The sequence below is a fragment of the Protopterus annectens genome, chromosome 1.part1 (assembly GCF_019279795.1).
Source record: "Protopterus annectens isolate FY-2018-M chromosome 1.part1, PAN1.0, whole genome shotgun sequence".
Classification (NCBI taxonomy): Eukaryota; Metazoa; Chordata; order Ceratodontiformes; family Protopteridae; genus Protopterus; species Protopterus annectens.
The window spans coordinates 609887732-609910185 of record NC_056726.1 but is presented as its reverse complement, the minus strand read 5'-3'; positions in this window follow the sequence as shown (position 1 = coordinate 609910185).

Sequence of the window (22454 nt, the reverse complement as noted above, 5' to 3'; positions counted from 1 at the left end):
TTTGGAGCTTACACATAGAATCAATGATAAAACCATGCAGTTTCTTGATTTAGAGTTTTATGTAGACAAAGATGGGAAGCTTCAGTATAGCCCTTTTCATAAAACAACAGCTGCTAATAATTTTTAGAGGCCAGCAGCTCTCACCCACTGCATTTGATAAAATATTTGCCCTATGGGGAATTCAATCATACCCTTATTAATACATCTGATAAAATTATTAGAAAAGGAATTTGCTTTGGTAAAGAATAATCTGTTAAAGGAGGCTATAAGGACACATACATTCAAGCAGCAATGGACAAGGTCAGAGGAATATCAAGTAAGAAATATTATCAAGAGGGTTCCACAAATTATTATTATGCTAAAGATTCAGAGGAAAAGGAGCCTATGTTTTATGTAACTAAATTCTCTCCTTTCTCAGATACCATAAGGGAATTGGTAAATAAATTATGGCCAGTAATTCACTGAGATAAGGTGATAGGGAATTTATTCCCAAACAGAGTTACATTCTCATATGGTAGATTCAGCAATTTGAAGGAATTGCTGAATCAAAGGGCACAGAACACTGCGGGAAAACATTGGGGGGTTTTCCTTGTGGAAGGTGCAAAGTATGCAACAGAATCAGGAATTTGGATGGATTGGTCATCAATGGAAAGAGATGTTGGATTAAAAATGAATTTAAGTGTGATTCATGTGGGGTCATTTACATCATTGGGTGTGGATGTACACCAACAATGTGGTATATTGGGAAAACAAAAAGGAAGGCAAAGCTAAAGATATTGGAACACTTGGGTGATGTTAGGAATGTGAGATTATTGAGCCCAGTGGCCCAACATTTTTGTTCTGTCTATGAGGGAAACCTGGACTGCTTTTTCTTCAGTGTTCCAGCTAGACCTTTTGGAACTAATAATATGGGGGGGTAGGAATTTATTCATAGGTTATTAAAGCTGGAAACTAAATTCATTATTAATTTAGGAACCTTACATCCATGTGGGTTGAATTTAGAAGTAAACTGGGATGTTTAATGAAATCAATTCATCTTAGGTTATTAGTTTATTTAATGTTTAGATGTTTATGTATTTGTATATAGGTATATGTGTATGAATGTCAAGTTATAAATTCTGCTAGATAATGAAAGTGTAAGGTAATTATGTAATGTAAATTAAACTTAATATAGGTTTAGAGTAAAACATGTTAATAATTATGCATTCAGTTTGTGATAGATTATTAAATAAATTTATAGTGCATTTTTTACAGTAATAATTAAAACATGTTCAAGTTTCTCTTTCACTTAAGGGAACTATGCCTTTAAGCTTGTGTGGTGTTTTTTTATCAATTAAATGTTTGGTGAATGAAATGTATTTGCATATATAAATGATGGGATTTAAAAAGGCTGCAGTAGCATAAGATTTTATTCCTTGAAGGCTTGTTAGCCGAGCTACTAGAAGAAGTGTGTAATAAAAAGAAGGTGCAGCTATTCGCTTGGTTCCTGACTTGTTTTTTTTTTTTTAAATTCATGGTCTATTTTGGACTTTGTGTTGTGTGTATATGATTATGGAGATAGTTCCTTCACATTTCAAGGAAACAAGTATTGTCCCACTTCCAAAGAAACCCAGGCCTGCCTCAATGACTTCAGACTGGTCGCCTTAACCTCAAACCTCATGAAGTGCTTTGAGAGGATTGTGAAGAAACATATATCTGTGAGTCTGCTAAAGTCCTTTGATCCTCTTCAGTTTACATACCAGGCAAATAGATCGACTGTGGGTGTGATATGAGTCACACTACACCTTGAAATAAAACACCTGGAAGGGAGGAACAACTACGTAAGGCTGCTGTACACCAACTTCAGTTCTGCATTCAACACTGGGATAGCAATGCAACTGGTGGATAAGCTCATGAAACATGGGATAAATAAGTGCCTATGTAACTGAACTCTTGGCTTTCTGATTGGTAGACCCCAATGGGCATACACTGGAAACAACACCTCTCAACGCATAATCCTGAATTCTGGTGTTCCCCAAGGTTGTATGCTCAGCCCCTTGCTCTTCACCATTCTAACCCATAACTGTACTCCAAAACATAACTCAAAGCATATTATAAAATCCACTGATGATACCACAGTTGTGGGTCTCATTAGTGGTGGGGATGAACATAACTACAGGGATGAGGTGAACACTTTGACTGCCTGGGGTGACAGGAACAATTTAGACCTGAATGTTAATAAGACCAAAAAATGATAATAGACTTCAGGAGAAAGGCAACAGTTCACCAACCACTCACTATCAAAGGGGAGGTAGTAGAGAAACTCAAAACAACCAAGTTCCTGGGCCTTCACATCTCAGATGACCTCTCCTGGACTGTTAATTCCAACCATATAATCAAGAAGGCTCAACAGAGGCTTCACCTCCTGGGAAAGTTAAAAAAAGCCAGGCTCCCAATGTCTGCTCTTATAACTTTTTTACAGGGGAACTATCGAGATCATCCTCATTAGCAAATTTATAGCATGGATCAGCAACTGCACAGTTGCTGAGAAGAAGAAGAAATAACAGAGGGTGGTGAGAGTGGCTGAGAACATCTTGGCCACAAATCTCCCTTGTATTTAGGAGTTTTTCTTTACAAGAGCAAGAAAGAGAACATACAAAATACTAGTTGATTTGGCCCATCTGGCCCACAACTGGTCTCACAACCTGCATCTGGAAGGAGGTACCGCAGCTTCTGTTGAAGGACTACCAGATTAATACCTGATACATTGAAGCCTCTTTTTAATTTAATCCTGCTAATCTGAGCAATTACTACCATTACACAATATGATGGCTATACTCAGTGACATCTAAGGTTAAGTGCAATACAGTAACTAAACAGCTGCTATTCACTAGTCTATATTTATTCTCTATCTTAACGGTGAAGGGGTTTGGTGGTGGGTATTTATTTTTTATTTATTATTTATCATTGGATAATGGGTATTGAGTGTGTTTATATAATGTGAACTATCTCTTGCATGTCGTATGCATTGATATTTTCTTTCTTATGTTATTCTCTGATACCGCTGCATCTGTATTATTTGCACTGCATCTCTCTTTTGAGCTGACAATTGTAATTTTGTTTAAGCTGCACTTGTGTGGTCCTAAATGACAATAAACTTTCTTTGAATCTTGAATCTTTGAAATAGCCAAGTAATGGGACACTGGAATGGCTTGGTGGTGCTGCCAGTGGGGCTTATCCATTCCCCTGCCTAGCGCCCCATTTGACCATGATTTAGCTTTGATGTTGAGCATCCTTCTTAAAATTGTCCATTAAAGGGCTTCTGCTGTTGTAAAGAATAATGTAGCTTTACATTTCATAAAGAAGAAAGGAAAAACCCTTACAGCTGCTAATGGCAGAAGGCACTCTCCATGGTGTTCTCCTTCTGTTATATAGAAACACTTTGTTTCTGCAAGATCCTTAGCAACAACAACAGGATATGCAGAAAAAAGCAATATACTTCCTCCACTTCTCTGCATGAATGTTGATTTCAGAGTCAGGATTCAGTGATTTCACTAAGACCACTGGCAGCCCCAGTGTGACTAGCAGAGGTCATGATTCCCATTCTGACCAACCTAACCCCAGATGAAGACATTTTGGGAGGAAGATTATCTCTCTGCACACAAGTTTGATTTACTGAAAACCAAAACCTGGATAAAGGAAATGATGATCTGTGGTTATCATAAATAATTCCCTTCCCTTCCCTTCTCTAACCCACCATCACTCTTTCCATAAATGCGGTTTCACCAAATATATCAATAAGAAAAGTCACCCAAGAAATCCCATAAAAGTAGCAAGGGCTTGGGTATGACTGCAGATTTTTTTTTAATGTCAAAATAATTTGGGACTTAAGGCCAGTGTACACTTAATGGCTTTATCATATTTATATCAACAAATTCCTTTCACATTGTCATCCTTTAGTTAGTTTTCTATCAGAGACTGCAAGTGTTCTTTAGACTTGCAAGCTACATACCAGTGTATAAAGAACATAGAACATCAGCTGCTGCATACCTACATATAAAAAACAGAGCTGTTTAAAAAGATTCTTACACTTTAAAACTGATGTTACTTCTCCTGTAAATTCATCTGCATTTATGGACTTCTCAAAAGTAAACTTTCTTCAGTTACTTGATGACCTAAATGAATAATGCTGTAATCCTCCTCCGATGAGTTACATTGCCAAACTGCTGTCTATGCCTTTCACTTCTTCTCCCCCTTAATTTGTTGAATTGATAAGGTTGTCCTGATCCACAGCAATTATAATAAATTTAAAAAACAGCTCCCTATGATGTAATATCTACGTAAATACATTACAAAACAAGAAAACAAACGTGTTTAAGACTTATGAGAGACCTCATTCTACCAGCCTTAAAGGCACATTTAAGCAAACTAGTAAATAGCTTAAGGGAACCATTAGGAAGCTCAAAACTGACTGTGAACTTAAATTAGCCAATAAAAGCAAAAATAGCTATTATCATTCTTTAACTATGTCCATGAGTTAAAAAACGTTTACACAGTATTTGATGCTAGAAAATAATAATGCACACTGTGACCTAGAGGAAATAACTATTATACCATGACCCCCCCCCATTAATATTCCAAAACGTGCACGCTGATTCGCCAGCGTGCACATTGTAAATCGACTTATACTAATGGAAAAAGGTCCGGTCACCCGGACTTTTTCCATTAGTATAAGTCTTTTTTAAAACACTGTCTCGCTATGTTAAAGGAGTTTAACATAGCGACACAGGTTTTAAAAAAGCAACGGAGATCTCCGTTGCATTTTTTACAGCTGCCTCACTATGTTAAACTCCTTTAACATACCGACACAGTGTGTAAAAAGCAACGGAGATCTTGCTTTCTCCGTTGCTTTTTTTTTTTAAACCTGTCTCGCTATGTTAAATGGGTTTAACATAGCGAGACAGCTTTAAAATAAGCAACGGAGATCTCCGTTGCTTATTTTAAAGCTGTCTCGCTATGTTAAACCCATTTAACATAGTGAAACAGTTTGTAAAAAGCAACGGAGATCTTGCTTTCTCTGTTGCTTTTTTCAAAACTGTCTTGCTATGTTAAATGGGTTTAACATAGCGAGGCAGCTTTAAAATAAGCAACAGAGATTCTCCGTTGCTTTTTCTAAAGCTGTCTCACTATGTTAAACCCATTTAACATAGCAAAACAGCAAAAAGCAATGGAGATCTTGCTTTCTCCATTGCTTTTGCCCACAGCTCTGATGTACTGCGTAGGCATACGCATGCGCATTACATCAGAACTGCCACAGAATACCAGACAGCTGCGGAAGGGCAGCAAGGAGGCATTATACAATGTCATTATTTAAGAAAATTAATTATTTTTTTTCTTAAATAATGTCATTGTATAATAGCAATAACCCACTTCTGGGTGTGGGTAATGCTGGATTTACCCACGGTTGGCTTTGATGGTCCCTTGGGCTTCACCCTCAGGACGAAACCACGCTAACCGTGGGTAAATCCAGCATTACCCACACCCAGGCGTGGGTTATTGCTATAATATCCTGACAAATTAATTTTTATTCCCTCTACATTTATATAAGTTCCATAGATTCCACAATCCCTGCCCCCCCCCCAAATTACTATAGGATAAGTTTTCTTAGCTCTCTAAAAGCTAATAACACTTCATCCATGAGCCCTGATAACATACCAGGTTACTTGGTTATTAATGCTAAATATGGTCTATTTGAACAACTTCTTAAAATGTATTAGTCATGTCTTGAAAAGCTTTTGCTTTACAATTCATTTTCTTTCTTGCTATATACCTCATGTTAAAGTTGCAAGTGGTTTTGCAAAAAATAGAGTAGAATACGGTGTTTGATTTTTTGAGTTTTACTCTACTTATTTTTTTCTGTATAACCACACCCTCAAAATGATGTCAGAGAAGGTAGTGGGCAGTCATTTTCAAACAGTTGAAAAGCATTGTGGGTAAATGAAAAAGACATATCTCTTTAGAAGAGCAGCTTCTTGCTTATCTTATGGTTTCACTGCTATACAATCTTGTGTTTCTTTTCACTGTAAGGTGTCCATCTGCAAGAACTAATTCACAATAAATGTCCTTCTAGGAAGCAAGAAACCACTACTGATGCTTTTAGTGTGGAAATACTGTAACCTGTATATTAATTTAAGTACAGAAAAATAGTGGATTCAGTCTTCCCTGATGTCATGGCAGGGATTTCTTGCTAAGAGAAATACATTTAAGGGCTGTCCTTATCAGCAAAATAAAATGCCAAAACAACAAACTGACAGAATCAGCAATTGTATAATTCAATGTTCTATATATTAACTCCATAGGTGTTCTATTTACATTTGCTTCAGAATATAACCATCATACTTCAACGTCTTTAATCTTAGCCTTCCACTGGTTGCATTCCTGTAGCCTGGAAAACAGGCATTGTAATCCCATTGCACATGGGTGGCCCAAACACAGATCCTGGTAACTGTAGAAACATTAGCTCCACTAGCCTCACATGTAAAGCTTTGGACCATAATATCTCAGACCTTCTTATGTGGACTTTGAAACTCTTTTAATATTGGATCTTCACCAATTTGGCTTTCTCAAAAAGAGGTCTTGCCCCTTTAACCTCATTAATTTCTTCTAAAAAGTAACTGCAATAGCTACGGGTTGTGCAGTACAAATAGTATAGTTGGACCCGGCCAAGGCCTTTCACACTATTCGCCATGCAAGCATTATTGACAGAATTGTAAATCTGAATATATTTCTTTATGCTTGTTATGGATAGCTAACTGGTTTTCTGACAGAACCCATGTGGTTACAGTCACAGATGACCCTTCTGAAAGCAAGAGAGTTACCAATAGTGTACTACAAGGCTCACTTTTGTTCCCTTTCCTATTTGTCATTCATTTTTCTTGCCTTCAGGCCAACTATCCTATCCTATGGTTATCAAAATATGCAGACAGCTATAAATTTGTTGTTCTTATTTGATCTTCCACTGACTCATAATTGCCCCAACATATGTTAGACTATGTTAACAATTGCTGCAATGACAATGGTCTCAAATTAAATGTAAAATATAACTGTAAAATAATGTAGTATAGTTCATTTGAGTAAACAAATGTTTTAACGTACCATATACTGTAGGTGACATATCTCAAATGAGACACTGTTGTATGGGATCTAGACACTTGTTGATTCTTTAGCATTTGAATATTATGTTTTGTAGTAGTTTGGAAAGCCTTCTTCCTATCTCATCTAATTTTCAAAGGCATCTCCTCTATATCTAAAGAAGTATTTATTCCCCTTTACTTATATTTTATTAGACCAACTATTTAATATAATGCACCTTTCAACATGAATTGTCTGAACATATCACTCAACTTGACAGACCTCAAACATTCATAAATGTGATAAATGGCCTGAAAAATCATGGTTATAAGGACAGACTGGCAGCCGTCTCTCTGTACTCAGTCTCTTATAAACTCATCAGTGAGGATCTGTGTTTAGCCTTTTGGACCATGACAGATCCAGTCCTCTTTTACCTCCTTATTCTTTGCAGAACAAATGATACGTCAAATACCCAGTTAAAGGAATTAAACCTTAATCTACAGATAAATAAGGCACATTGATGTTATAGATTCATATCTCAATGTCCCAATGTATTTCCACCTCTGGAACAAACTTCCACTAGATGTCAAGCAGAGTAGCACTCTTGCCACCTTCAAGTTAAACCTAGATAATTGGATAGGCAGCCTCATATTCTCCCCATTCTATCATGTCTTTCCTTCCATGAGGCCAAAGGAAACTTTTGGGTATGCATTTTGGCCAGGCTTGTAACTGTATGTAGACTGACTGTGTAGTACTTCCATATAAACCTATGCCATTTGAATAGGAACTGGGCCATTATCATTTTAGAACTCTACGTTTTAGTCTTATATTCACCCACAAAGGGTTCACAAAGTGCATATTGCTGGTCACTGCAGATGATTAAATTGCTTTCTTGTTTAGATAACTGGCTGCTAGAGGCTGTCAGCACAGACAATCTCATCCAAACCAGGCAGTATGCTCGTCACACATTTACGTCCTTCTTGACCACTGTTAAGTGTGCAAAGTCACACCTTGTACTGAATCACTTGTTTACATTCATAGAATGCTCTTCTCAGTGCCAAGTTAAGTCTGGTATTTTTCGATGTTCTCTCCACAGTTCTGATTCTTTTCTCCAAAATCTGTACTAGAAAAGCTTTTGCCTCAGAAATCTAAGGCTCTTGCCTGTTGCAATCAGGTGAGTGTAGGGATGCATGGTTAGGTTTAAAAAGGCCCTTGTGGTTGTTAGCCTAGTAAACACCTATGAACCTATGAATAGATTTCTTCATCTTAATGATTTCAGGTGTCAATCTCATTGGCTATTCTAATAAAAATGTTCTAGTGCCTACAGAAGACATTTGGTATAGAGAATGAATCCATCTATCCTCTTCACTAATTAAATCCTTTTTAAATCAAACATTCAGAATTTTGCTTACAGTGAAAACCTCCTGCATGGGATTGTGAAGACACTGTGCTGAAGACACAGTGCAAGGTCTATGATCCCAAGAGGTGCTAAAGTATTTGATGAACACTATGTGATATATAATTAGGGCTGCCACTTGTACCTGTCCCCTCTTCATACAGGATTGTCCCTATTTGGAAAGTAATAGCCTAAAAAAAAAAAAAAACAAAACAAAAAAAAAAACACATGAATAATCATTAAATGTTACCAGATTTTAGGATAAAAAATATGTCCTAAATTTCCTCTAATACCTTTATATAGCAATTATGTTATATCTGAAACCCCTTAATATTATATTGAACAACAGAATAAACTCAAATTCTACAAGAGTATACTTTTATTTTGTCAAAAAAATGAAATGTCTTAACTTTGGGCATTCAAAAATATGGTAGCCCTACATATGGAAGATCTCAAATTTCAGAGGTATAGTGTCCAAATTGTAGTTTGAGCTAATGATGTACAATTGTTGCAATATAACAGTTTATGAACAATGCATACATAAAATGTAGAAAAGTTAATCAGTGAATTTTACCTAATGCAGATTGTGTAGATATAAGCAGTGTTGCATTCTGTTGTAATATCCTGAGATAAATGTAGAAATTTTATTTTAAATCTGCTCAGGTTTATTTAATAATGGAGAGGAAACTGAAATGAAGAGATGGTAAGAGCACATACATGAAGAAAGCATAACAGAGTTTACAGTGACTAATGTGGAATTATCTGTTTTGCCATTGCCTAGTTTTATACATTTTTTTGTGATGGTATTTGGCTTTGCAACGTTTACCTAATTTTATACTAGTTTTAATGATGCTATTTGGCATTGTGAAGTCAGTCTAGCCTTATACTGGTTTTAGTGATGGCATTTGGAATTGTAAAGTTTGTCTAGTTTTTATTTTTTATTTATTTTATTTAACATTTGTTGACTGGGAAAGTCCGACTAGGACAGTGCCTATTTTCAGTGGAGGCTCAGGGAGAAATGCTCCAGATGTATGTCTTTGGAATGTGGGAGGAAACTGGAGTACCCAGAAGAAACCCACGTGAACAAAGGGAGGACATGCAGACTTCACACAAAAGGCACCTCAGCTGAGAATCAAACCGGAGAACCTCTTGCTGTAAAATGACAATGTTAACCGCTGCACCACCTGTTTTGTAGTAATGGCATTTGGCCATCACTAAAATCAACCTGTGCCACATAATTGTTTTGTACTGGTTTTAATGATGGCATTTGGCATTGTAAAGTTTGCCTAGTTTTGTACTAGTTTTAGTGATGGCATTTGGCATTGTAAAGTTTGTCTAGTTTTATACTGGTTGACTGCATTTTTTACATCATTGCCACATTTTAATTGATTCTCAGTTATGCACCCAAGAAACTTAGTTGATGTAACCTCCTCATTGATGGTTAAGTCTAAAGCTCAATTTGAGTCTGTTAGCAACTAAAGTAATAATAAAAATTATATCTGTTAAGTTCACTAGACAAGCATCACCTTTTCTGGGGTAACCTGGCAGCAATTTTTAGTTAAATTACTTGCTTATAGTCTAACAGTAGGCAAAAGAACGTTGTGACAATCAAACTCAGAACTGCTATAAGGGGTTAGGTCTAGCAGAACATTATCTTAAACCTCTGCATCAACAGCCAGAGATAGGTGTGAAAGGTGATAGGTCAGTGCAATGATAGATAATGGTAAAAATGATAAATGATCCTGTGACAGAACACCAAGAACTTGCTTCTTGGTGCACTCAGATGTAGGACCATAGAGACTAAATTGTAACGAATGGAAAATACTGTTTCAGACTTAATATTAATGGACTCTAGTAAGCTGTCACTCAGACTGATATGGAGTCCTCAGCATATTGAATTAGCACGGAACATCCACATTGGTCTGTCATATAATTCACATAGGTGGTAAACAATACTGAACCAAGTAAAAAAAATAAATATACGATGCTGTCAAGGAACACACCAGCCGTTGATTAGACATACAACGTACTAAGCACTTTCACCCATCATTCTGTTGGGCTTCATCAGAGTAAAGTGCATCAGACAAAGTTGCTCTTAAAAAGTCAGCATATAATCAATTAGAATGTCATATGACTAACTTATTAAACTGTTAATCAATACAACCATAATAAACCTTATGCATAAAAATTATTTGATTTAAACACATACCTAAAGTAAAAAACTGATTTAAAATCATGCTTACTAATTATTCTAAACAACCTAATGCAATGTTATAAATATATAAAGATAAATACTGTTTAACATGTTTAAAATGTTAAAAGGTATCTAAAAAATATATGCAAAAAAAAAACTGTGCATCAATAGAGGCTTACTGCTGATCAAACAACCCACAATAAAACACTGGACAAGTTGCTTAACATGTCATATCAAATATGATTTATATTTTAAGATACTAGAAATCGAAATACAATCATTAATGCCTGGTGGTTTAGTTGCCTCTAATCAAATTTGCCATAAACATTCTCTCGTTTCTAACATGGTCTTAAAATCATCACCTGCCTTAGTCCTAGGTACCCTGTCAATCACAAAAAATAAAAACCTTTTAAAATTTGCACACACCACACTGTGAGTAAACAGGGCACTAGCTCTTTTCTTATTTCTAATGTATCTCTTGTGTTCTAGAATACACTTCCTGAGCTTACGTATAGTTTTGCTCACATAAAATGCAGGACAGCTGAGGCAGGTGGCCAGATAAACAACCATGTCTGTATTACAGCTACAATGCCCTGGACACCTAAGTGATCTGTTGTAATTGTTAATATTCACATATGGACCATCATTAATGAACTTGCACATACTACAGATACCACATTTACCCATCCAGGAAATATTATGGTAGAGATCCACTGGGCTTCCTTCTAATAATTCTTTCAAATTCATACCACTACTGTATGAAAAAATAGGTGTGGAACCCAGAATGTCCCTCAGGCCCTCAAAGAACACACTGTCCCATGTCATTTCTATAATCTTCTTGATCTTAGGTGCTGTGGGGTTATACTCCAATATTATAACAGCACTCTTAGAAAAATAACTTTGCTCTACAGTCCTTTGGTTAGCAATATTGGACCCTTCCCTCTTAGTGTCCAGTAGAATCAGCTGATAAAAAAACTTTCTTTTCATACAAATCTCATTACGTATCCTAAGTAATAAGTCCAGAGGGTAACCCCTGTTTCTAAACAGATCAATAAGATAAGACATTTCCTTAATAAATATGTCATATTGGCTAACAAGCCTTGATAAACTGATCATTTGTCCTTTCACCACATTTTTCTTTAAGGTATGGGGTGACAGCTTTCAAAGTAAAGGAAAGAATTGCTATAAGTTTTTTATGAAAAATACTAGAGCATATTTCTCCTCCACCCTTATACAGAAGGATGTCCAAGAATTCAATTTTGTCATAACTATAATGACTAGTAAACTTAAAAAACCCAGTCGTGTTTCCCAAATAGTTTATAAACTCCAAAAATGTTTCCTTTCTACCGCTCCATAAAATTAATTTATCGTCCAAATAACGTAAATACGTTATCATTTTAGATGTGTAGTCTGAGGTAAAAACAAATTGCCTCTCCCATTCAGCCAACACGAGGTTCGCATATATAGGGGTGCATCTAGCACCCATTGCTACAGGTAACATGGCAACAGTGGAACATGAAAATGTCATTTTCCTGCGGAAGATGTTAATGAGACAACACCTATTGATACCTATGAGGAGAATCAGGCTTTTTTAGATCCCCCACCCCTGAGGCGATTTGATCGTTTAAGGAATCGCAATCAACATCAGAATGCCCAGGCAGGGACACCAGGAAGGGGTCAAAGCAATCAAGTGAGAAGGAGATGGGGGGACAGCGATATACATGCCGCAATTAATGCATAACCAAAACTCCAATTCTCATGTCAACAACAGAACCAATTACAATTGAGTGTTGCAGAGTTGTCTGAAATAACATTGTTGACTGATTCTTTTAACTATGACTCTTCAATTCTAGAAGTACTCTGTGCTGAACTAGGGAATGTGCAAAACAATAATGAATTTAGTAATTCGGGTGCATTATGTTGTAAGCATATTTGTGTTAACCATTTTTCAATTTATAGTTTTACTGTGCTGGAAATATCTACGGATCACACAACGTTGTTTCAAAAAGGGTTTTTCTTTTGTGCCCATGCACAGATATGATGATGGGAGGTTGCTTATACAATTAAACTGTAAACCAGACTTTGGAATTTAAAGGTATTTTTTGCCAATAGTGGCAATCCTTTTGTTGACCATGTTTTGAATCCTAAACGAAGTAGTACCTTTATACCACCTGGTAACCCCACAATTATGGTGTTTGAAAGATTATGTGAAAGTCAGATCAGGAGATGTATTTATTCTGATAGGATTGTTACAGACAACTTAACTAGTGGTGAAAAATTTTGCTTAAAATAACTTACTGATTCAAACACATATGGAGTGAGGAAACCAGATAGAGGTGGGGGGTAGTGATTATGACTAACACTGATTACACGTAAAATGGAGAAATTGTTGAATGATAATAATACGTATGAAAGAGTATCAAAATTTGAGGTTTACTGAGCGTATGCAAAGATAGACTGGCAGCTTTATGAATATTTATGTGAAGGAATTATTACTGAAGAACAATATAAATATCTTATGGTTGATCACCCAGTGACTCCCCATATATTCGGTATTCCAAAAAATACATGTTGAGTCTTTCAGCTTTTCCCGGTTAGGGGTCGCCACAGTGGAACTCCAGTCCGCTAATGATTGGTAGTAGATTTTTATGTGCCAATTTGCTGGCCCTGACGCACAACCTTCAACGAAGATACACCCATTCACGCATGTCTCCACACAGAAAACGCTCTAGCTGAGAATCGAACAGGACAACGTCGTACTGTGAGACGACAACGCTACCGCAGCACCACCACTGCAGTGTAAATTCACCTCCATTTAGACCAATTGTAGCTGTCAAGGGATCCAAGACTGAAGCCATGGCTTTGTTCATTGACATGGATTGTAAAAAGTCTTTAGAAAAAAAACCCTATATATTAAGGTATTCTTGGCACTGCTTGGATATTATTTGAAATTTACATTTAAGTTGGAATGAAGAATTTATGTTTGTTACAGTTGATGTCATTAATCTATTTTCCATTATACCCTACGACACAGATTTAGAGTTTTTTGGTAACAGCTTGATGGAATTTGGAGAATTACACAATGCTCAAAGAGAGCTAATAGTTGATGGTATGTGTAGTATGTGCAAGTTCTTTAATGATGGTCCATATGTGAATATTAACAATTACAACAGATCACTTAGATGTCCAGGGCATTGTAGCTGTAATACAGACATAGTTGTTTATCTGGCCACCTACCACAGCTGTCCTGCATTTTATGTGGGCAAAACTACAAAACTATATGTAAGCTCAGGAAGCGTATTCTAGAACACAATAGGGACATTAGAAATAATAAAAAGAGCTAGTGCCCTGTTTGCTCACAGTGTGGTGTGTGCAAATTTTAAAAGGTTTTTATTTTTTATGATTGACGGAGTCCCTAGGACTGAGGCAGGTGGTGATTTTAAGACCATGTTAGAAATTAGAGAATGTTTATGAAAACTTCGATTAGAAGCAACCAAACCACCAGGCATTAATGACTGTATTTTGATTTCTAGTTAGTATCTTAAAATATAAATCATAATTGATATGACATGTTAAGCAACTTTTCCACTGTTTTATTGTGGGTTGTTTGATCAGCAGTAAGCCTCTATTGATGTACAGTTTTTTTGCATAGATTTTTTAGATACCTTTTAACATTTTAAACATGTTATACAGTATTTATCTTTATATATTTATAACATTGCATTAGGTTGTTTAGAATAATTAGTAAGCATGGTTTTTAAGTCAGTTTTTTACTTTAGGTATGTGTTTAAATCAAATGATTTTTATACATAAGGTTTATTTTTTTTTCCAGAAACTTTTTTATTAAATTTTGTTAATAAACATAGACGTAAAGTATTAAAAATCAACAATATAAAACATAATAACTATTTGCACTATATACAAACAACCATGATAAACATTTGTTTTATCCAAGAAAGGTAATCAGTATTTATCTAACAATCTCTCCAATGTTTGGCAAGCTAGTCTTTTGTGTGTTACATTTGAAGAATCTGATAAATAGTTTTGCATTTCTTTTTTACATACAGATTTTGCTACTGAAATAAACTCAGTAAACATAAGATCTTGCATATTTTTCCAGTTCAATGTAATTATTTTTTGACCAATATCTAGAATTAACCAAAGAACATGTAACTAATGTCTAGGAATTACACTTGGGATAGTGACATTGAATAATATCAAAGAGCTAGTAATTTGACAGTTATCAGACCACAGGGCTTTTGCAAAATGTCTAAAATCACTCCAGTATTTTGTGAGAGTTCTACATTTGATGAACATATGAACCCAGCTGGCTTCAAGAATATCACCACACCTCCAGCATTTGCTTTCATTACTCTTGGTTATAAGGTCAATTATGTGTGGAGTGTAAAAGCTTCTATGAATAAATCTCCATGTATATTGTCTCCAATATAAAGATGATGAAGTGTTTTTTATTGAATTTAATAACTGTTTCTTATTATCATTAGATAAAGGTTCACCATTAATCTTTGTGGAGTAATTCCAAAAAGCTTGGTCAAAAGTAATCAGGTCTTCTCGTAAGATTTTATATACAGGTGATATGCTTAATTTATGTTCATCGAACTACACCATATGAATAGTTATATCAATCTTGGTATAATATCCATTTCCAGATTTAGGTTCATAGGTTCATAGGTTCATACTAGGCTATCTGCTCAAGGGCATTTATAAGCCCAGCCCATAGTTATTTGGCTTTCGCCACCCCTTTAGTTTGAATAAAACTATGCCTATTATTTTGCTGTGCCTCTGTCAAGCAGTGACACTGAAGTAATCCCTGGGGTATATCTGCGATCCCCCATCCATTGGTCAAGATTCCTCTTGAACAAGGCCAGCGAGGTGCTCTGCCTCACATGTACCGGGATTTTGTTCCACAGCATAGGGAGTCTCTGGGTGATGAATCTGTCCCTCCAGCATGTTCTATTAATAACTGTGTCAAGGTTTAAGTCTCCGCCCTTGTGGTTCTGAGGGATCTAGATTTTTGAGGTGAAGCATATTCATCAAATCAGGGTTTGACATGGCCTTATATGTCAGGCACAGGTCACCTCTGAGCAAGCGGTATGAGACTGAATAGAGCTGGAGTTCTTTCAGTCGGGCAGCATAAGACATATTTTTGAGACCCTTTATCCTTTTGGTGAGGAACTTTTGGGGCCTTTCCAGCTGCTGCAGGTGTCTGGTCAGATACATTCGAATGGGGCATTGTACTCAATCATAGGTCTAATGAGTGATGAGTACAGGGGGCGATGACCTCCCTTGATCTAGATGTGAATCCCTTCATGATCAGGTGGGCAATGTAGAAGGTTTTCCTAACTACTTTAGCAACATGAGTGTCAAACGAAGGCTACTGTCAACCTGGGTCCCCAGATCCCTGATGACTTCTTCTGTGCTCAGTGGATTGCCACCTATATGGTAGCTAGGGGTAACCTTGTTTTTCCCGAAGGGTATGACTATGCATTTCTTGGCATTTAACTTTAGGCCATGGCTCTGGCACCAGTTATCCGTTTCTGTGAGGCCCTTCTGAAGGATATTTGTGTCAGATGTGTTTTCGACTATGGCGCCCAGTTTGCAGTCATCTGCAAACTTTGTCAGCCATAACCCTCCTGTGTTTGCTTGTACTTCAGAAAAGTAGATGCCGAACAAGAGTGGACCCAGGACTGAGCCCTGTGGGACACCACTTGTGACAGGCTTTGAGTCTGACATGGCTCCATGAAACTCTGACCCTGTGGGTTCTGTCACTTAGCCAGTTTGCAACCCATCTTGTGATGTATGGGTTTACATTCAAGCTGATGAGTTTTTTGATGATACCTGAGTGGGGTATTGTGTCGAAGGCCTTTGCCAGGTCAAGGTAGGCTGTATGGACTGCCTTTCCCTCATCAATGGCCTTGGTGACTGTCTCGAAAAAGTCAACCAAGTTTAAAAGGCATGATCTGCCTTTGACAAAGCCAAACTGGGTTGGATCCAAAGTCTGCAAGTTCCCTATGTCTTTATTTATGAGTTCCATTATGATCCTCTCCATGGCTTTGCAGATAAGGGTTGTCAAGCTAATGGGACGGTAATTTCCAGGGTCGGTGGAGGCACCGCCCTTGTGAAGTGGGACCACAGTCGCCGTCGCCACTCCTTGGGTGCGTATCCTGAGGTGAGGCTAAGATTAAACAGCTGTCCTAACTGCAGGTTTAATTCCTCATTGAGTTCATGGAGCACACAGCCGGGGACACCATCCGGTCCCATGGATGCTGTGTTTTTTGCTTTGGAGAGAGCAGTTCTCACATGGGCGTTGGAGATGTTTGGGGGGCTACAATCCTCTGGTATAGATATCTCTCCTTTTGGGGGGGGGGAGAAGTTTGCACTGAACCTGTCAGCCAGTATGTTGGCAATGTGTGTAGGTTCAGTAATCTTCACATCATTTTGAACTAATTCTGAGCATATCTGGGAGTTTCCTCCTAGGTTTCTAACATAGCTAAAGAAGGCCTTATGATTGTCTTTTGAATCCTTGGCGATTTTTCTCTCAAAATTTGCCTTTTTTTTGGGGTTTTTTTTATTTTTAAATGAAAAAGCCTTTTTTTAGTTTTTTTTTAACTTTTTTTTTAAAATTTTTTGATAACCAAAACTCCAATTTGCATGTCAACAACAGAACCAATTACAACTGAGTGTTGCAGGGTTGTCTGAAATAACATTGTTGACTGATTCTTTTAAGTATGACTCTTCAATTCTAGAAGCACTCTGTGCTGAGTTAGGGAATGCATGCACCGAAACAACTAATGAATTTAATAGTAATTCGGGTGCATTATGTTGCAAGCATATTTGTGTTAACAATTTTTCAATTTATAGTTTTACTGAGCTGGAAATATTTATGGATCACACAACTTTGTTTTAAAAAAGGTTTTTCTTTTGTGCCCATGTACAGATATGATGCTGGGAGGTTGCTTATACAATTAAACTGTAAACCAGACTTTGAATTTGAAGACATGGCATTGCCAATAGTGGTAATCCTTTTGTTGATCATGTTTTGAATGCTAAATGAAGTAGTACCTTTATACCACCTGGTTACCCCACAATTATGGTGTTTGAAAGATTATGTGAAAGTCAGATCAGGAGATGTATTTATTCTGATACAGGATTATTACAGACAACTTAACTGAGTGGTGAAAAATTTTGCTGTAAAATAATCTTACTGATTCAAACACATATGAAAGTGATGGAAACCAGATAGAGGTGGGGGTAGTGATTATGACTAACACTGATTACACAGCTTTAAAATGGAGAGAACTTGGTTGAACTGATAATATCGTGCTGAAAGAAAGCATGGTAAAAATTTGAGAGGTTTATTTGAGTGCATGCAAAAAGATAGACTGGCAGCTTTATGAATACGCTTATGTGAAGGAATTATTACTGAAGAACAATATAAATATCTTGGCGGTTTGATCACCCAGTGCGACTCCCCATATATATTGATTATTCCAAAATGCATGTTGAGTCTTTTACGGCTTTTCCCGGTTAGGACTGTTACACAGCGAACCCTGGTCCGCTAATGATTAACTTGATAGATTTTTTATGTGTCGAAGTTCTAGCCCTGACGCTTTACAACCTTCAATGAAGAAGATACACCCATTCACGTATTCTCCAGCCACAGAAACGCTCAGCTGAGAATCTAATGAGAACAGGACGTATATGCATCAGACACGGTAACAACGCTACCGTTAGTGACCTACTGATTCCTGCGGTAGAATTCACCTCCATTTTAGACCAGACCTTGTAGCTGTCAAGGGATCCAAGACTGAAGCCGCTGGCTTTCGTTCATTGACATGGATTGTAAAAAGTGCTTTAGAAAAAGACCCCCCCTATATATTAGAGCGGTATTCTTGGCACAATTGCTTTGGAATATTATTTGAAATTTACATTTAAGTTGGAAGTTGAAGAATTTATGTTTGTTACAGTTGATGTCATTAATCTATTTTCCATTATACCCTACCACACAGATTTAGAGATTTTTGGCAACAGCTTGATGGAATTTGAAGAGGATTGCTGTTAATGCTCAAAGGGAGTTGAATTGTTGACTGGTATGTAGTATGTGCAAGTTCTTTAATGATGGTCACATATGTGTGAATATTAACACCATTACAACAAATCACTTTAGATGTCCAGGGCATTGTAGCTGTAATATGCAGACATAGTTGTTTATCTGGCCACTGTGCCACAGCTGTCCTGCATTTTATGTGGGTAAAACTACAAAACTATATGTAAGCTCGGAAGGCGTATTCTAAAAACACAATAGAGACATTAGAAATAAAGAAAATAGCTAGTGCCCTGTTTTACTCTACAGTGTGGTATGTGTAAATTTTAAAGGGTTTTTATTTTGATTGACAGTGAGTCCCTTTTAGGACTGAGTGTAGAGTGGTGATTTTAAGACCATGTTAGAAATTAGAGAATGCTTTATTGAAAACTTCGATTGTGAAGCAACCAAACCACCAGGCATTGTAATGACTTGTATTTTTGATTTCTAGTTAGTATCTTAAAATATAAATCATATAATTGATATGAGCATGTTACAACTTTTCCACTGTTTTATTGTGGGGTTGTTTGATCAGCAGTAAGCCCTCTATTGATGTACAGTTTTTTTTCTATATACTTTTGGATACCTTTTAACATTTTAAACATGTTGCTGGCTGTGACTTTATCTTTATATATTTATAACATTGCATTAGGTTGTTTAGTACAATTAGTAAGCAATGGTTTTTAAGTCAGTTTTACTTTTGCCCAGGTATGTGTTTAGAACTAAAAATGATTTTATACATAAAGGCTTATTTATTTTTCCAGAAACTTTTTATTAAATTTTGTTAATAAACGCCAGACTTAAAGTATTAAAATCAACATTATAAAACATAATAACTATTTGCACTATATATAAACATCTCATTGATAAACATTTGTTTTATCCAAGAAAGATAATCAGTATTTATCTAACAATCTCTCCAATTTTTTGGCAAGCTAGTCTCTTTGGTGTGTTTATGATTTGAAGAATCTGATAAATATGTTTTGCATTTTTTTACATACAGATTGCGCTGAAGTACCGAATGTTCAGCAATGACATAAGATCTTACATGTCGTTTTACAGTTCAATGTTAAATTATTTTTAATTCAGTAAGCTAGAATTGAACCAAAAGAATGATGTAACCCGATGTCTAGGAATTTACACCTTTGGGGTAGTGGACATTGAATAATATCAAAGAGCTACAGCTTCAATTTGACAGTTTATCAGACCACAGAGGCTTTTGCGTATAAAATGTGTCTAAAATCACTCCAGCATTTTTGTGAGAGTTCTACATTCGATGAACATATGAACCCAGTTGGCTTCACTGAAATATTTTCCACCTCCAGCGATTGGCTATTCCAAACACTATCTCTTTGGTTATAAGGTCAATTACGATATTGAGTGTAGCCAAAAGCTTCTATGAATAAATCTCCAGGAATATTGTCTCCAATTATAAAATATGATGAAGTGTTTTACTTGAATTTAATAGCACTGTTTGCTATTATCATTAGATAAAGGTTCACTATTAATCTTTTATGGAGTAATTCCAAAAGCTTAATCAAAAGTAATCAGGTGCTTCCGTAGGGATTTTATATACAGGTGATATGCTTAATTTATGCTCAATGTTCATCGAACTACACCATATGAATAGTTGTATCAATCTTGGTATAATATCCATTTCCAGATTTATTGACACTCTCTCTTTGTTTTCAACAAACTGTCTTAAAGATTGAATACAGAGCCAATTATCTTGACAGACATTATATCTGCTAAGAGAAAGTTAATTTGTTGGATGCTCTTATTGTCTATAAACTGGTGCCAAAACTTTAGATTATTCACTTTAAGATTCTGCATCATATTGATATTGAAGGTATCTAGGCAACCTGGTGTATAAGCTATGGGAAATGTAATGAAAAAGGTGTTTTTTAGACTATAATTATTGTTGATTATATTTTTGAAAATATAAAATATTTGGTTTATAACATGTGAGAAGTGGCTAAATTTCTTATTATATATCATCCTGTAATTAGTCCCCCATCCTGTAATTAATTTCCTGTTGTTTTTTCTCTAATATGTGTCACTGCAAATTTGTGTTACTTCAGTAATATATGTCAGTGCTATTTTATATTTTTTTCTGAGTGAATTTTTGTAACGTTGCTATTAATTTTCATGTATTTTTTCTCTTGGAGCTTTTCTCTCCGGGCGTCTGCTGAAAATGGACATATATCCAATTGGACCAGCCCGGTCAACAAATGTAAAATAAAATAAAATAAAATAAATATAAGCAATATTCACGGAGTATCCAAAATATTTTGTTAATTCCAAAAGTTTCCTTAAACTGGGTTTCTGAGTTCTCGGAGGAAGTTATATGTATTTCATGTAGTTGTTTCCAGCTAGAGGTGTATATGGATGAACTTCAGTGTAGTATTATGTTAATAATAACAGATTTGTAATATAATTGTATGTTGGGAAAGCCAATCCCATTACTGTCCCAGGCTCTAACATGCCATTTATAGGCTATTCTTGGTTTCTTTGGGAGCCATAGAAAAGTTTATAAAAGGGGATCTATTTGTTTAAAGAATTTTTTAGGAGGAGGTAAAATCAATGAGTGTATGTAAAATAAAATCTTGAGCAAAATAATCATTTTTATTAATGTAAGTCTGTCTTCCATGGTGAAAAACATTTTGTTCCACTTTTTAGTCAAGTCACTGATTATAGCTACCAGTTTAGTGAAGTTAAATTTAATAGTCTCATTCCATTTATTTTTAATACTTATCCCAAGATAATCTATCTTATCGTTTTCCCAGTTGAATGTATTGTATTTTTTTCAAATTGCTATTAATTTTCTTATTAATTAAAAGTGTTTTGGTTTTATTTTGATTAAAATTGAGCCCTGAGATTTTTCCAGAGTTATGGCATTCATGATATGTTGTAAAGAGCCTTCTATGTCACTGGATGTTAATAGAATATTGTCAGCAAAAAGCTGAACTTTTGGACAGTATCCTTCATTAACTTGAAATCCTTTGATATTTGGGTTATTTCTAATAAATGAAGCAAAAGGTTCCACTGATAAAGCAAAAAATAATGGGGATAGAGGACAACCTTGTCTAGTACCCTTATGAATTTTTACTGGGGATGATAGACATGTACCAATCTTAACAAATGCTTTAGAATCACTATAAATATTTAATATCAGTTTAGTGAAATCTGAAGTAAAGTTAAATTCTTTAAAGATTTTTTGTAAGTATGACCAACTAAGGGAATCGAATGCCTTATCAATATCCAGACTAATAATAGTTAATTGTTTCTTTGTTTTGTTTGCAGTGTCTATTAGAGATAGTAGCTTAATAATATTGTTGTGTACTTTTCTATGTAAGATAAAGCCAGTTTGATCAAAGTGTATTAGATTGGGTAATATATTCTTTAGTCTTCTGGCCAGGATAGACATGATCATTTTATAATCAATATTTAACAATGATATGGTTCTATAGGATGCACCTAGTTGGGGGTCCTTACCTTGTTTCAGAATGGGGGAAATTACTGAGTACTTCCACGAGGGAGGGAAAATTAAGTCTTGTTTAACCATGGATAATGTGTTTAATAATAACTTTATTGTGTGCTCTGAAAACATTTTATATATTTCTGGGATTATCCCATCTAACCCTGGGGCT